Consider the following 17,207-nt stretch of genomic DNA (forward strand, 5'->3'; position numbering starts at 1 on the left):
TCCAGACGCTTTAAAAATACTTTTACATGATCCGCAATGCACTATATTTCTATGCAATCTGTTTATTAAATGTTTAAAATGTTTATAAAGTAAAATTTCGAAAATGATTTTGAATGGATCCAAAATGCAACACTGTGGTCGATTGAACAAAAGCATGCATTTATTAGTATATTATTACAAAACAAACTCACAGACTTTACTATAAGTTTTAAAGAAAAGGAATTTCCAGATGATGAGCATCGATTTTGTAGCTAGATATGAACTGAATAACACAAACATTGCTACCCGTAATATTTACTGTACATGTCAAGTGACCATTTTCCATTCAATGCGGTAGATATGTTTATATTTAAAACAAAATCTCACTTTATTCCCTTTTAAGTAAATATAATAAAAAAGATGTGGTATGATTGCCAATGAGACAACTATCCACAAAAGACCAAAATGACACAGACATTAACAACTATAGGTCACCGTACGGCCTTCAACAATGAGCAAAGCCCATACCGCATAGTCAGTTATAAAAGGCCCCGACAAGACAATGTAAAACAATTCAAACGAGAAAACTAACGGCCTTATTTATGTAAAAAAATGTCTGCATATTGTGGATATTAACAAATCACATTTTGAAATTAATTTAGATACAAAGGCAGATCGACTGCAATAGCATAGCAAACCACCACCTCAACCAGTATTGTACACAATTATTCAGACATTACATCAAATAAAATAATATCAATTGAATAAATGACAACGAATAGCAAAGGTGAAGAGAAACATCTGTCACACTATCAAGCATGTAAATATGATCTTTACTTGATCAGTTAAAGCCCGTCTCCGGGTTCGGAATTTTTCCGCTGTGTTGAGAATCATTGATGGCCTTGGGCTATTTTGGCTGTATGGTTGGGTGTTTTTAATGTATTTCTTACACATTTTACGTTTTGCAGTCGTTATTCTATGTCTACTACCAACGGGAAAATAAAGGAAGTTGTGCAAATATGAAAATAAACTTAACCTAAAGTTTTCGATTTACGAATAACAAGTCAAAAGCTAAGGAAAAAACCCATAACACACATTGCTCAATCACGCGATATCGTGCTAACCACACACGATCATTGGCTAATAATAAGAAAGATAAAATCAACTTACGCACTGATCACTAATATAATTGCTTTACACGTGAAACGGGCTATCTGATATCAAGAACTTATCGATTGATAGAGTAAGAAAATTCTAACCTACTGGCTACTACAAAACAACCATACATTAGCAGTATAAATATGTCTCTTTTAATATCAAAATGTATGCTATTAAACTACAGAATGAATCTTATATGCTGTACTTGCATTTAAATATAATATTAAGCTTTTTGCGTAGCGAGTTAAACTGGTTATCTCTCTTCGATGGGACCTTAAAATGATTCATCATCATAACAATTTTTAAACAGTTCTGTCTGCATTTATTTATGACTAACTCAATTTGTTACTTTAATGTGTTTAGTTCATCCGTCTTCGGAGTGAATAATCATATTAGTTTTTCGTAATTTGTTTTGTTGTAAATAAGGCGGCTATTTTTTGTTGTTGATATTGTTCCAATGCCATTATAGCCGATCATAATTTTTTTCAATTGTTGAATGCCGAACGATGACAAACTCTTTTTGTTTTTTTACATGGGTCTACAATGTTTTCATATTTTTCATGTGTGTGTGTGTGTGTGTTAGTGGGTGTGTGCATTCATAAGCTGTTTGGAGGTATATATAAGATTTTACCAAAACCTATACATTAGGATAGTTTTGAAATTATAAGGACGCATCCACTTACGCTTCAGTACTTTTTTTGCATCGGCTTTGTAGTGCCGAAATATTTTTCAGAAAAACAACTTTAATCGAATTACTACATCCTTATCTTTTACCTTCATCGTTGAACTAATCTTTACAATAATTATAAATTCATACCAGCCTATCATATACACTTTTATAACATTATGTTTTTGTTTAGATGCAAAAAATACTTTATCCGTCGACTTTGAAGTATGCTAAATGGGACTAAATTAACATATTAAGGTCAAAGCAGATTCTATTTTTTACTTCCTCTCAATTCTTTAATTGAACTTTGACCGATTGTTCTAAATTCTATGAGGTGTTTTTTTACCACATCGACTAAATGTTCAAAAACTACATTCCATTTGAAAATACAAGTATAAACATTTTATAAATAAAGGCAACAGTAGTATACCGCTGTTCGAAATTCATAAATCTATAGAGAAAAAAAACCAAATACGAGTTACAAACTAAAACTGAGGGCAACGCATCAAATATAAGAGAACTACGTCACAACAGAAACACAACATTAAAATGTAACACACACAGAAACGAACTATAATGTAAAAATTAAAAAAATTGACATATACGTCGAAAGAGCATTACTTCAGGAGCAAAAGAAGCCTTTATTATTATTAGGTAAATAACTGCTTTTTATGACAAACGATTATTTTATAATGGCAGAAGGCTGACTCGGACTTTTAACTAATATTTAAGACAGGTATTATTTTGGTCTCAAATCGTAAAAACGCAATGTAGAATCTGCTTAAATTTTGGATATGAACTTTTTATAAGCTATTGAAGTCTTACATAAAAAGAAAAAAGAAAAGTTATGAAGCAAAATATTTTACCCAGTATCGTAGGAAAAATTCCAAGTAACCCGAACATTTTACAAAAATTCGAATCCTGACCTTAGAACATCCTTAAATCAATCTACATAGTTTTTCACAATATAAAACACTAATACATCTTTTGCAATCAAATTAACATGCTCTGTAGTTAACTATCTTTGATTAGGTTGGATTTTCCATAGTGTTAGCCCTTCTACATGTTTTGGTGATGCCAGTATTGATGATCAACACAACAGCTCCTCCTCTTAAATGGTAAGTACTAAATATATCATTGTCATTATTAAGAAATTTAGCAACATAAATGCAACGATATTATTATGACAAGTCCCGGTTTGTCAATATGTTTAATTTATTTTTCACTTTTGGCAGTTCGTCATTATTTTCGTAGGATTTGGATAATAAATTAGTTTTACTCTTAGGGACCGTGTAATATTTATCAGGCAGTAGGACCGCTGCAAACTATAGTAGGACAAACATATTTTTCATCCACTTCAGACATAAGGTTTCCACTTTTGCATCTTTGCTGACCATAGGACATGAAGATGTATTCAAACTATTGCTTTCAAGCAAAAATAAATATTAACAAAATATCTTACAAAACAATTTTACAATCAATGAAATAGCATGAATAGTTTAGATTATAACAAAAACAATGGAGACTTATGTTTATTTTTCATATTCGAAAGTATAGTTTATTTGTTAAAATAAATTAAAAATACATATGCTGCTGAACTGTTTGCTCAGTAACCATGTGCTTAATAATAGATAACACACTAAATGATATTCACTATAGGTATTGTTTGATTTGCAAATTTTAATGTTCAATTATGACTTATTGGATCTTTATTTTTTGGCTTTAATCATCATCTTTAATATATTATCATGGACATACATGAAAATTTCATATTCATATGAATAAACCAATTTTTAACAATTAACAGACAAATTAAAATGGACATTAAAAGCAAATTATTTCCTCAAATGAACAAATTAATTAAAGAAACCTTTGAAAGTGAATTTAAAGACTTTTTTTTAAATTGCATGATTACCGTAATATCTCTATAGATTTTGACTTGTTATCTAATTTCCCTGATGATTGTCATAATTGTAGAGATATTTTCATCAAGAAAATACTGTTTCTTTGTAATTTACATTCAATAACTTTTTTCAAAGCAACACATTTGTTACATCTTTTTAACCCGGCAGTCATTAAATATTTTATCTAACTGTTCTGTTTTCATTTCTAAGGTTATCTTCATTACTTCCTGTCTTAGTTCAGGTATATCGTCGAACCTTTGTCCACGGAGAAAATATTTGATATACGGGAGTACCGCAAAATCTATTGAATATGGCGCTCATTCAGGGCTATACGGAGGACGTTCAGGCATTCGAATCCAAGTAAATCAATTCATAGATGCCATTTAAGATAAGCGTCGGACGGTGCATTGTCGTGGTGGCTTTTGTTGAGTTTCCGGATCGTAGTAATGAAACCAGCTTTCTTCGGTTGTAGTTATTCTGTCTAGAAATTGTATGCAACCACGAGATTTTTTTTAATAAATTGATTTGACAATTCCATTCTTTTTGTTAAATGTTTTGCTGTAAGAAGTCGCGGTACTAATCTAACACATACTATATTAATAAATTATTTAAATTATTTGCTAAAATGTGGTGCGCTTGAGTCTTAGAAGTGTCATATTTGTCTGTAACTTTGCGAACTGTTAGTCGCTGGTCAATGTTGATAACGTTCAGAACTTCATCTTTTGTCGCATCTGATTCCCTGAAAGATGACCTACCTTCCCGTCGTCTTCCAAATTGTCTCTTCAGGTCCTCAAACTTTGTGTTCCACTTTAAAACCAATGGATGACTAACTTTGCTATGTTTCTCAGACTGTTTTACGAAATGTGTGTGTATCTGTTGACGTTTTTCCGATGTCTATACAAAGCTTTATAACCGCCCGCTGCTCCACCTTTTCCGTACATTTCAAATTTTTCAATGATGCCAATTCAGGATTCAATGCTTCAAATTGAGATTTCTACTACATTTCGAAATTTTGACCAATGAAATATAGCGATTTAACGTCAAGACTATTGTCGACGTCAAAATGTAAGTTTTATGTATTTTTTGTAACTTAAAATAACAAAAATATGAAAACACCAGCCTGCATGTGATATTTTCGCCATGCTCAGGGTCCTCATTGCTGATAATTATATGAAGTAAGTGTAATTATTTCGCATTTAAAGTTGGACACATATTGATGTAACCGAACTAGGATATTGTTCAGTATTACAAATTTGAAAACAGATTTTATCTGAAATGCTATTTTTACGCAGACTTCAGCTTCTCCACGAACCTTACGCACAACCATCGTACTATTATGTTTCTTTATCTATTCTAGTTTTCAGGAAAGAAATTATGTTTTTTTAAAAGCTAAGACAGACATGGTTTGACTCTTATGAGTCAAACTGAAAATTGTAGCTTTTTTGGCATTCTGAATAAATCTTAGAACTTGACGGAAATAAACCAAACTGAATACACTGAAATTTTGTCAGATTAATATATAATCAAAATTGTGGGAGTGTTATATCAATTTCCAATTTGATTTTGAAAAGTTTAACAAATTTGTAATGGTGACTATCTGAATTTAGCCTAAATTGAAAATTCTATATGTAATTAAATCCATAAATATGACAGAAATAAACCAAACTGTTTAATAACGTGGCATTGTGTAAAATCAATATATAATTTAAATTATTATTGTACAGTTATATGAAAATCCAAGTTGATTTGAAAAAAAATATACAAACTTTTAAAGGTGATAATCTGAATTTAGTCCAAACTGATAATTCTAGATTTATTTTACAAATTATTTTAATCCAGCAGTAGACCAAAAACAAAACAATCTGTCATTCTGTAAGATCAATATATGATTGCTTTGACTGTAGAATTATATAGAAATCCAAGTTGATTGAAAAATGAATACAAATTTTAAAGGTGAATATCTGAGTTCAGCTCATACTAACAATTCTAGCTCTTTTAACCTTTTTAATTAAATCCGTCAATTTGAGTAATAGTTTAGTTTCAACATATTTATTTAAAGTGGATTGGGAAACAGGTTTTGCAACTTATATCAATTCATTTCCGCTTTGCAGGTGCGAGTGCTGCCTTGTAGCGTCAGTAGCCTGCTCTTTTCGAAATTTACAAGGGTGTCTTTTACGTGCTAGATATATGGCTCCCTCTAAACACGGGTCAGCCATTTATCGCCCCCTTCCCACGGACAATCATCGTTTTCTCATGATCAAGACCATACTCGCAAAAGGTGCCAAGGGAGAGTCGAAAATTCAGTCCTTGATATGAGAGTAATAGACCAAACTACCGAAACAACCTGGCATTCTGTAAGACCAATACATAATAGAAATAGCTGTTGAGTTATATGAAAATCCAAGTTGATTTGTTTAAACAAATATTTAAAGACTGCTATCTGAATTTACTCAAAATGAAAATTCTAGCTTTTTATCTATTGATTTAACCTTAAATTTGACAACCAAAAATCAAACTACCAAATAACCTGGAATTTTGTAAGATCATTATATAATTGCGATAAATGGGCTGATTCAGACCAGTTGACACTAAATTAAGAGGACAAGACAATTTCAGACTGACCGAGACTGAGTCAGGACTGCTCAAGCAATTTGTTGAGACCATATTCATTTTATACAAAAATTATCAAGTACTCAATGGTTTACTTTTACAAATTGTGACGTGGATGGAGAGTTGTCTCATTGACACTTATATCCAACTTCTTATATCTAAATATTAAGTAAAGTTGAGACACAATTTGAGATCAGTTGAGATAAAATCAAAATATGTTTTTTTGAGACTCTGAACAGTTTTTAATGTAATAGGACATAGGACACATACTTTTTTTTGCATGCAAGTCATAGGAAATTGAGGTTTGTTTTTAGCCCAGATCAGTTAGTACGGTGACCAAGTAAGGAAAAGTCGTTTATTTAAGGATTTTAATCGTCATTCGGACTATACGGCTATAAATCAAAGTATTGTCGTCAAAAAATCGTACGGTGCAATTTTTGTAAAATGGGCTTTGAAGTGAAATCCTTCTTAAAAGAAATATTGACCTTCAAAAGTTTTTAGGTCTTCATTTTAAAAGAACATTCGTGATATGCTTTCTGTTATTATATACATTGCTGTTACACCTTATTTTAACAAAATTCAAACAAAGTTTAGCAAAATTATCCGTTATTGAAAAGTTTTTGTAAAAATTGAACACTACAAGTATTTTGCATTTAATAGAGTACGTTTTAATTCATTTTCATCATTTATTTTTACGCAAAATATAACATAATCAACATTGATTTGATATTTCAAACCTTTGTTAAACAACATTATCAAAATTATTTATCTAAGAAGCATTATTTCTACTAGTGTATTGAAACAAAACATACGCTACAAAAGATACAGGTTTTCCTCCAGAAATTCGACCGATAGTATTATTTTAATCTATAAATGATATTTCGTATCACAACGGTTTTTATTACTAAAATTTGTTGAATTGTATCTATTTTGTATTTTCATGTTCACATTTTGTGTTGGTTATCGTGTTTTTTAAGTTATTTTTAAGTTATTTTTATTTCCGTATGTTTATTTGATATGGTTTTTTCTTATTTTTATATATTTCAAAAGTTAAGAACCAAATTTGAATTTGGACCTGTAATTATCTGGAAAATGTTTGAATTAGAATAAAATAAATAAATAAAATAAATAATCTTTATTTCAAGAGGATGATCCCATTAGTTAAAACTAATCTTCCTGAGAGTCCTCAAAATGATAACATATTTATAAGTACATAGAGTATTATAAAGTTATATTATACAAAATATACAATTGTATTTAAATAATAATGAAAAAGCATATTAATTTGCACAATTGATGAAAAATATGTAACATTTTGTTTTAAAAGATACAAGTGTATTACTATTTTTATTTCAATTGGTAAACTGTTCCATATTTGAGAACCTGAATATGTAAATGTTTTCTTTAAAAAATTTGTTTTTGGTTTTGGAAGATTTAATAGTTTTTCATCAGCTGAACGTAAGTTATAATTTTGATTATCAGTAAAATGAAAATGTTCTTGTAAATAGTTAGGAACCATACCATTTAATGATTTAAATACAAGTATTGCCTTTTGGTATTGAATGCGTTTTTCCACATTTAACCAGCGTAAACTATTAAACAATAAACTGGATGATGTCATTATGTCAGCTTCTACTATAACCCTAGCAGATTTCTTTAATAACTTATTAAGTTTATTCCACTTTCACAACAGCTTCCCCATATATTGCAACAATAATCAAATAATGGCAGAATATAAGCATTAAAATAGATAATACGTATATGCAAAGGTAAATATTTTCTTATCTTTTGTAATAAATTGATTCTGTTTGATATAGTACATGACATTTTATTTATCTGCTGATTCCAATTTAGGTTTTTGTCAATATATAAACCAAGAAGTTTTTCACAATCTACATTTTCTATTTGTTCATTTGAAATATTGATATCTAAACTGTTTCCAGTTGAACAAAGTCTTTGTTTTGAACCAACAATCATTGATTTACACTTTTTGGCATTAAATTTCATACAATTTTGCGAACACCAGTTTTCAATTACATGAATATCATTTTGAAGGTTAGAAGTTAACTGAAGTAAATTATTACCTTTACAATGTAATGTAGAATCATCTGCATATAAATCTATTAATGAATGTTCTATATTAAGTGGTAAATCATTGATATATATACAATAAGAAATTAGAAAATAATTAGAAAGTCCTTTACGATAAGGTCCTTGTAGTTCTAAAATGCTCACCATGTGTTTTAATTTTGAAAAGTGTATCGTTTGCCACAGAAGTAGTACTGAATCAGTCACTTCCTTTACTGTTAAGAGTAAACGTTGCTTCTTTAGTTCAGTTGAAAAACGTAATGGTGGAATCTGCCAGCAATTTGTTGAAGAGTATGGATCGTTTGTTGAAATTCCCGATTTGGTGAAGCAATTCGAAGTGAAGTCTCTTGTGCACTTTCCCTGCCTTCCTTTGGCCCATCACTCACAACTTACATCAGTTTGAGAGAAGGTATGGCATTGGTTCTATGTATTGATGATAAGTAAAATGAAACATTTGGTAACCTTGCAGCTGATTATTATAAGAATATGACCCAATGCTTTTCTCTAGCGCACACAGTAGCAGACGTTTTTGATTGATACGACATGAAAACAAATAAAGTGTCTGCTGAAAAGGAACGCCACACAAAGACTACAACTTCCAGTGTATCAGGTTATTGAAGGGAAAATGATTCCTGACTGGAAGAAATTTCCTTCTGTTATCAGCAGGCTTTCCCCTTATTTCTTTGGTAGTTTTCTTCTTCAAAACTATGACAAATTCCCTATGTAAGTGCGCTGTACATAGCCGGAACGTTTGTAAATCTCAAAATTGCCAAAGTTATTATACCCACGCAACGAAGTTGCGGAGGGTATAATGTTTTTGACCCGTTGGTCCGTCCGTCTGTCAGTCCGTCCTTCCGTCCGTCCGTCAGTCCTGTTTCTTGTCATCGCAACTCCTCTTAAACCACACAACAGAATTTCACGAAACCTTTTCAGATGAAAAGGACATACTATGTAGTTGTGCATATCGACAGGAAATTGAGATTCAATATTTTTTATAAGAGTTACGCCCCTTTGAACTTATTTGCTTAATGTACTACTGCAACAGTTTGTCATCTTAACTCCTCTGAAACTACACAACAGAATATCACGAAACCTTTTTAGATAATAAGGACATACTATGTAGATGTGCATATCGACAGGAAATTACGATTCAATTTTTTTTCTAGGAATTACCCCCCTTTGAACTTATTTACTTTATTGTACTACTGCAGCAGTTTGTCATCGCAACTCCTCTGAAACTACACAACAGAATTACATGAAACCTTTTAAGATAATAAGGACATACTATGAAGATGTGCATATCGACAGGAAATTACGATTCATTTTTTTTTCTAGGAGTTACATCTCTTTGAACTTATTTGCTTTAAGGTACTACTTCAACAGTTTGTCATCTCAACTCCTCTGAAACCACACAACAGAATTTAATGAACATTTGTAGATAATAAGGACATACTATGAAGATGTGCATATCGACAGGAAATTACGATTCATTTTTTTTTCTAGGAGTTACATCTCTTTGAACTTATTTGCTTTAAGGTACTACTTCAACAGTTTGTCATCTCAACTCCTCTGACACCACACAACAGAATTTAATGAACATTTGTAGATAATAAGGACATACTATGTAGATGTGCATATCGACAGGAAATTACGATTTTTTTTCTAGGAGTTACGCCCCTTTGAACTTATTTGCTTCAATGTACTTCTGCAACAGTTTGTCATCTCAACTCCTCTGAAACCACACAACAGAATTTCATGAAATTTTGTAGATAATAAAGACATACTATGTTGATGTGCATATTGACAGGAAATTATTATTCAATATTTTTTCTTATACAACTTTTTTTTCTTACACTTATTTAATTTCTCCAATGACAATGTGGGGACGTGGGATATGTGAGCGTGCTCACTAAGGTTCTTTAATTTCAGACAATAATGTTAATGACTGTCGTAACTTGTTTAGCAGTCAACAAGGGCCAATACTCGTATGATAATTAATGCCTTACGAGAAATGGGAAAGAGCAGCAGAACAACCATACGGACCTCTGATACGGGTGTGATTATTCTGTGTTCATTACTATAAACAGATGACACATACAAGCGAGTCGTGGGTGCAGATGGGGAACAGTAGCAGTGTAAAGAAAGGGCGAAGACTTTTACTCATTCACCAACTATGTGCTTGCTTTTCCCCAACAATTTGTAAAATGTTACCAGCTGTACATATACTCTTACCGGATGCTACACAACTTCGTCTCTGTTTGGTGTAGGAAAGAAAACAGTGTACAAGACTTTGATGGACACGCACGATTATGTTAGGTGCAGAGTTCCGGGATTACTGACAAAGATGAAACCCTTGTTGGTGCAGGAAAGTTTAACTTAGTTTCATAGATATTTGATCTGAAGAATGTATTTAAATCATTCCATCATGATATGAATATAATGCGCATCAAGCTTGCCACCAGTAAAGATGTAGGTTAAGTCAGGTTACCTCCATGTGAAGCAACAATTTGGACCGCATCACACATTGCTAAACGCCCTATTCCGTCACCTTTAGAATACGGTTGGCGAAAATTAAAAAAATCATTATACCCCGTGTATGTTGAAGGGCATATGTAAGCAGAATTCTTGCAGGATCTTATGTGATCATTTAAGAACAAATCTCCATGTAAAAATTAATGTGTTTATTCAAAACAAAACCTTACAAGTACGGAGCTTTGCTTCTTTTAAGGGTCAGAATTATGTAAAAATTCCTTGACAGATGAACCAGAAGATACTCCTAGATGAAATCTGTTTTATGGATTATTTTTGATTGGATTTTTTAATTGTAATTGTTTTCGAGGTAATAAGTGGTTTTTGATTGTAATGAATTACATGCAAGAGCTTTTGCAAAATAAACGTTCGGGATAGTAGGCTTCAATTGAAAACAACATTTATCATTTATTGCTGAGATTGAATGTCACCCAGCAAGGAAACTTTACCGGAATTTGTATTGACCTTGTATAATAGAACAAGTGTTTGAAAAACGCAAATTTTCAGAATTAATCGATTAATAAGTAAGACCCCATTTACACTGACAAAAAGATCGATCTTTGGTCCAGTGTAAACGGGTAAGATCGATCTTCAATCAGACTTAAAATCTCTACCTCTAGAGGTGGTTTTAAAAAGATCGATCTTATTTGAATCGATCTTTTTTTTTTGGGTGTAAACGCTTAGGTCGATCGCGATCGATCTTTTTTCGGGTGAATGTTATATTTAGATACAAAATTTAAAGGTCAGACCGGTTCTTTTTATGTTGTAGTGTAAACGCACTGAATTAGATAAGATCGATCGCGATCGATCTTGCGTGAACTATGTAAACGTAAACGTAAACTGGTCTTTTTAAGATCGATTCAAATAAAGATCGATTCAATTATTTGGTGGTTTAAACGGGGTCTTATAAGTTCGTTTTTTTGTACACAAAATGCTCTTATATATTTCAATTTTGAAAATATAGAAGTAAAAGAAAACAGTATGTTGATCTTTGACCTTAATTTATGCAAAACTGTTACCACATTTCTTTTTGACGACATCTATATTCAAAAAGTACTCATTTTGCTGAATTTATGATATATTATATAGCCATATAGTATGTTTAACGATTAAATTTGTTTTAAATTGGGTCTGGTCACCGTACTAAGTATAGAACATTCCCTTTTTTTTTATTTTTTTTTTTTTATTTTTTATCGTAACCAGATTTTACAACGGTCCCAACTATCTGATAAATACTGCACGGTCCCTTATGATGATTTAAGTGACAGTAGTAGCCGAATGGCGAATATACTGCAGTAATACTAAAGCTATTATATAACGATACATATGAAATCGATGTACCGTGATTTCAATGTCAATTCGCTGTTTTATTTTATGTCAATTTTAACTTGTCACTTTAAAAGTTGTAAAATTCAGTTAAGTTGTCTGTCAAGGACAACAAATGTATACGAAATATACTTCTTGCATGCTGTCAAATACATGTGTCTTTTTTTGCACATTACAATTATGTATATATCATGTGTATATTAGTTCACTGTGTAGTGTTAGAAAATTAACTTTGATAATGTTTTTTTTAACAAATACAACTTTCTAAAGTGACTTGATCACAAGAGGGATGCTTGAATAAATATGGAATTATACATGGCTAAATCTGTATCGCATGCTGTATCACCATGATAAACTTATATCAGTCCCTTGGGCCGTGTGTGATACAGAATGCGATACAGATTTGGTCATGTATTATTCTGTTTATCATATATTTAAAAAGTATCAGATTCATGTGATATACGTTATTTTTTTTAAATCGTCCGAAAATATAACGTAAAAAAGAACATAATGATTTTCCTGTATTTTCTAACTGATTTGTTTTTTTTGTGTTTAGATTTCAATATTTGCTCAATATCCACACCGTAATGTCCCCTACAACCTTATTACCTGCTCAATATAGAGCTATGCAACTGGCAAATAATATACTTTAAGACCATGTATTTACAAGAATTCCTTAACTATACTGTCAACTGTTCCCTCCTGTTGAATACAAAGCACTTCCAAATATATGTTGTTGTTTTAAAAGAATTCCATTACTATACAGTCAACTGTTCCCTCCTGTAGAATACAAAGCACTTCCGAATATTTGTTGTTGTTTTAACAACAAATCTTCGAAAGTGCTCTGTATTCTATAAGAAGGAACAGTTGACAGTATTCATAGGAAATTCTTTTAAATACAAGGTCTTAAAGTTATTCAACTTAAAAGTGTAATCATTGTACTACAATCTGAGCTCATTCATCAACATAAATAGGTACAACAATGTTAATGTACAACAATGTTAAGAAGTATCATCTATTTAAAGATTATTAACAGACAAACAGGATATTTCTATATACACAGTCATTGAACAACAGTGAGTTCCCACTAAAAGACTATATATCTATTTTATAAAAATCGCTCCTAAATTTACTGGGTAATATATTTTTGAAAAATATGGATTTTAATTGAAATGATAGGACATTTCTTGAGTTGGGACTGACTTTGTTTCTATGCCAGGAAAAACAGCAATTGGACGTCATAAGTCAACCGTTGACGTCATTTGATAAATGCCGTCATGCCAGGTTTTCGATACGGTGTATGCGATACGTGTTTAGCTATGCGATAGGGATATGCGATCGCGATACAGGGTTGGTGAAAAAAGAACCTTTATTAGAAAACAAAGTTTCTGTATGTGGTACCAAATATATGATAAAGAAATATATCATATATAGCAGTTTGTTTGTTATAGGTTATACCAGAAATACAATCTTCCATTCATGAAAGCCTTTATTCAGATGGTAAGTAACACGTGTTTCCATTATATATACATGTAGACATGCTACATGATATCTTATTGTCTACTGAATAAAAGTTGTGTGTAAATATTAATTACAGCATTAAAAACAATGGTTTGAAAATAATGTCAATTTAGAAGAAGAAATATTGTTTGAGCTAAAAACATACGAGATATTTTAAACTTGCATATAAGATGTTTTAAAGCAGTATTTACATTCCTTATCATCTTATTTCGTCAATGTTGAATAATAAACAATCGCAACAGTAACTACGTATGACTATGTTCTAAAACCTGGAAAAAAGTTACAAATATAGTGACAACAGCTTACTTTGATTAATTGTGCTTGGGAGTTTGCATCAAAGTTTGTTTAAGGATGTACACCTCTGAGGAGCCAAAAATTTCTAGAATTAAACTTTTTTTCTTAACCTGATTTTTGGGTTTATAAGACTGTAACAAAATAATTGGTGAAGAAAAAATTATATGGTGGTGCACTTCTTTTTTTGCTACGGCCCTTTGAAAATGCCCAATTTTGATGATTTTCCCATTTTTCATCGATTTTTACCTATTTTTGGGCTATTATCGTGAAAAAAATCACAGTTCCACAATTAAACTTTTTTCATACTTTCTATAAAGATGAAGTGGACAAATCTGAATAAATTTTATTTTAAAAAACTATAGGTAGGTGTTAATATAAGAAAGTTTTATCTTATTTTGAGGCTTTTTTGTGTAAAATTTACTATGCTTTCAATTTTGTATTTTTGTGATTTTTCTCAATTTTAAGAACAAAATGCATATTATTTAGTTTTTTTGTTATAAATGATTGAAAAAATACATATATAAGAAATTTGAAAAGACAAAAATGATATGGGATGTACATAGTTCTTAAAAAATCATTTTTTGTACCCCTCACCCATTTTCTCAAAATTTTGGCTAAAAATACAGACTTGATTGCTGGTAAAATTTGAAAACTGGATTACTCAAAAACCATTCATTGTAAATATACAATTTTTTCACAGAATTATGTTTGATTATAATATTTTTAAAATTCATTGATATTTTCAACTTGTATCACATGTTTTGGAAATAATTCAAGAACGAGATTTCAACGAGACTGAACGAGACTGAAAAGTCAGAAGAATACATCCTTAAAATATGAACATTATAATATCTAATTTAATCAAGTAAGGTCCAATTTATACGTACATGTATATCAAATAATGGCGTTTATCATTATAAGTATTCGTTAAATTAATTCTGTTGATATTTTAGCTTGGATACTTGGCTTTTCTGCTGGTGTATTCATACATGTTGGTTTTCGACTTCAGGAGCATTAGAACAGTTTATTTCACAGACTACTCAATAGCTGGATGGATGATCAGTTTAGGGCTCAATGAAATTAAGCAGGTATCAAAATATAGTTGTATTGTTGTTTCACTCTTTTTTATACTGGAGGAGGGAGTATGATTTAGTTTGACAGTTTCTAAAAAGACACGTTTGCCTCTGACTTCAAAGGAGGAATTGTCAAATCGGCGTAATTTACATTATGTTATTTTTTCTGCTACCTTAAATGAAAAGATCAAAGTTTTTTGTTAGATAATATACGCTTTTCAAAAGAGTTAGTTAACTATATCATTATATTGGCCATAAAAATCGGAAAAAAATTGACCCTACAATGTAATGAAAAATTTGATTTAATCATATGTTCAAATGTCTAATTGGTTCAATCAAAACATATGTTTATTTATTTCCTCATTTGTAAAGAATTTTTGAAACCATAATGTAAGGGAATTTCGTCAAACAGAATTTTGCAAAATGTATGACAGTTTTCAGAAAGTTAACAGTGGTACCAAGCTTTGACGAAAATATTTTGCTGAAATACTCTTTACATACAATTTTGATTTGTTTTGACACAAATGCGATAAACAATGGGTCGCTCAACAAACTTGACATAAAACAGTGGAAAAAGTTCACAAATTTCTCGAAAAATGGTCGGAAACAAAATGTATTCCTGTTTCAAGCTAAGATATTTATAAATACAGATGAAGAAGATATACATTTGTTCGTATTACATTTTTACATAGGTCTGTAATACATATAACTATACATACCCATGTGATTACCTTTAGTAATTGAAGTACAAAAAAGACCTCTAAAGGGCCTTTTATTGGGGTTCATACATTTTCTCTTTTTTCCTTCAAAGCAATTGGTGAAACGTACATCATTTTTTTCAAATTGCAACCTAAATGTTGATAGTTCGGGCGTTGTGTATTTCATATTGATCATATTATATTCATTTAAATAGATTTATAACTTTATTTATTTTAATGATTTTTTTTAAAGGCATTTGTGTCAGCTAAAAGAAAAAGATTTAAAAGATATATATGTAATGTATGGAATCTTCTAGATTGGGCAGTGATGATTGTGTACGCAAGTGGAATTGGTTTAATATTTGAAACGGATGGAAACCCGTCCAATGTATTGTTAGTCTTAACATTCATTCTACTGAGCATTCGTATATTAAAGATGTTCAGTATATCTGAATATCTTGGACCAAAACTTGTTATTATTAGAAAAATGGTGAGAATTACTCAACAAATTGATGGCAGAAGCCATTTTGTGATATGCAAATAACACTATCAAATCTTGAAGCATGATTCCAAACCTTTATCAATAGAAATTTTTTTTTAAAAAATAAGTCATGACAGCCGTAGATTTGTTTCCTTAAACGTGATATGGGAATTAATATTCGAGTGTTTATCCCGAACGACAGCACTGCTTTTGTTTATTGTGAAAGTCATAAACACACCGTACTTTGTTGGTTGGTTTGCTTTATCTCCTATATGTTTGGCTTATTCCAACACAATAACATATTTATTTATAGAGTCTACATAAAGGGAGGCGAAAGATGCCAAAAAATAAATTTAAAACTCATACGTCGGGGATAAACTAAAAGCAACATGACAAAACACGACTTCAAAACTCGTTTTACCTTATCTTGGGTCAATTTAAACAATGATGTAATGCAGATACAATATTCTTTAAATACTAGTGTAAATATGATTCGATTACATTGATAAACTTTCTCTTTTCAGTTCAAGGACACATTTGTCTTTTTGATTATCCTAACAGTTATCATGATGAGCTACAATGTCTCGTATCAATCGTTGAATTACCCATTCACTGAATTTACTTGGAAAGAGATAGTAAAAATAATGCAACATGGTTTTTGGATACTCTTTGGAGAAAATGATATAGATGGTAATGCATGTTGGTTCATATTAAACTGTTTGGCTCATCTCTCAAGTGTCTGTTTTGGGGACGTTTTGCCATTTTATCTATTTCCTTCATTGAAACTCCATTGGCAACCGTAGCAGCCATTTTTACAACTTTTTCTTAAGAAAAGATACCTTTTAAGACCAAAGTTTCACTAAGTTATCTTTATAATAT

The sequence above is a fragment of the Mytilus galloprovincialis genome, chromosome 5, assembly GCF_965363235.1.
Source record: "Mytilus galloprovincialis chromosome 5, xbMytGall1.hap1.1, whole genome shotgun sequence".
Lineage (NCBI taxonomy): Eukaryota > Metazoa > Mollusca > Bivalvia > Mytilida > Mytilidae > Mytilus > Mytilus galloprovincialis.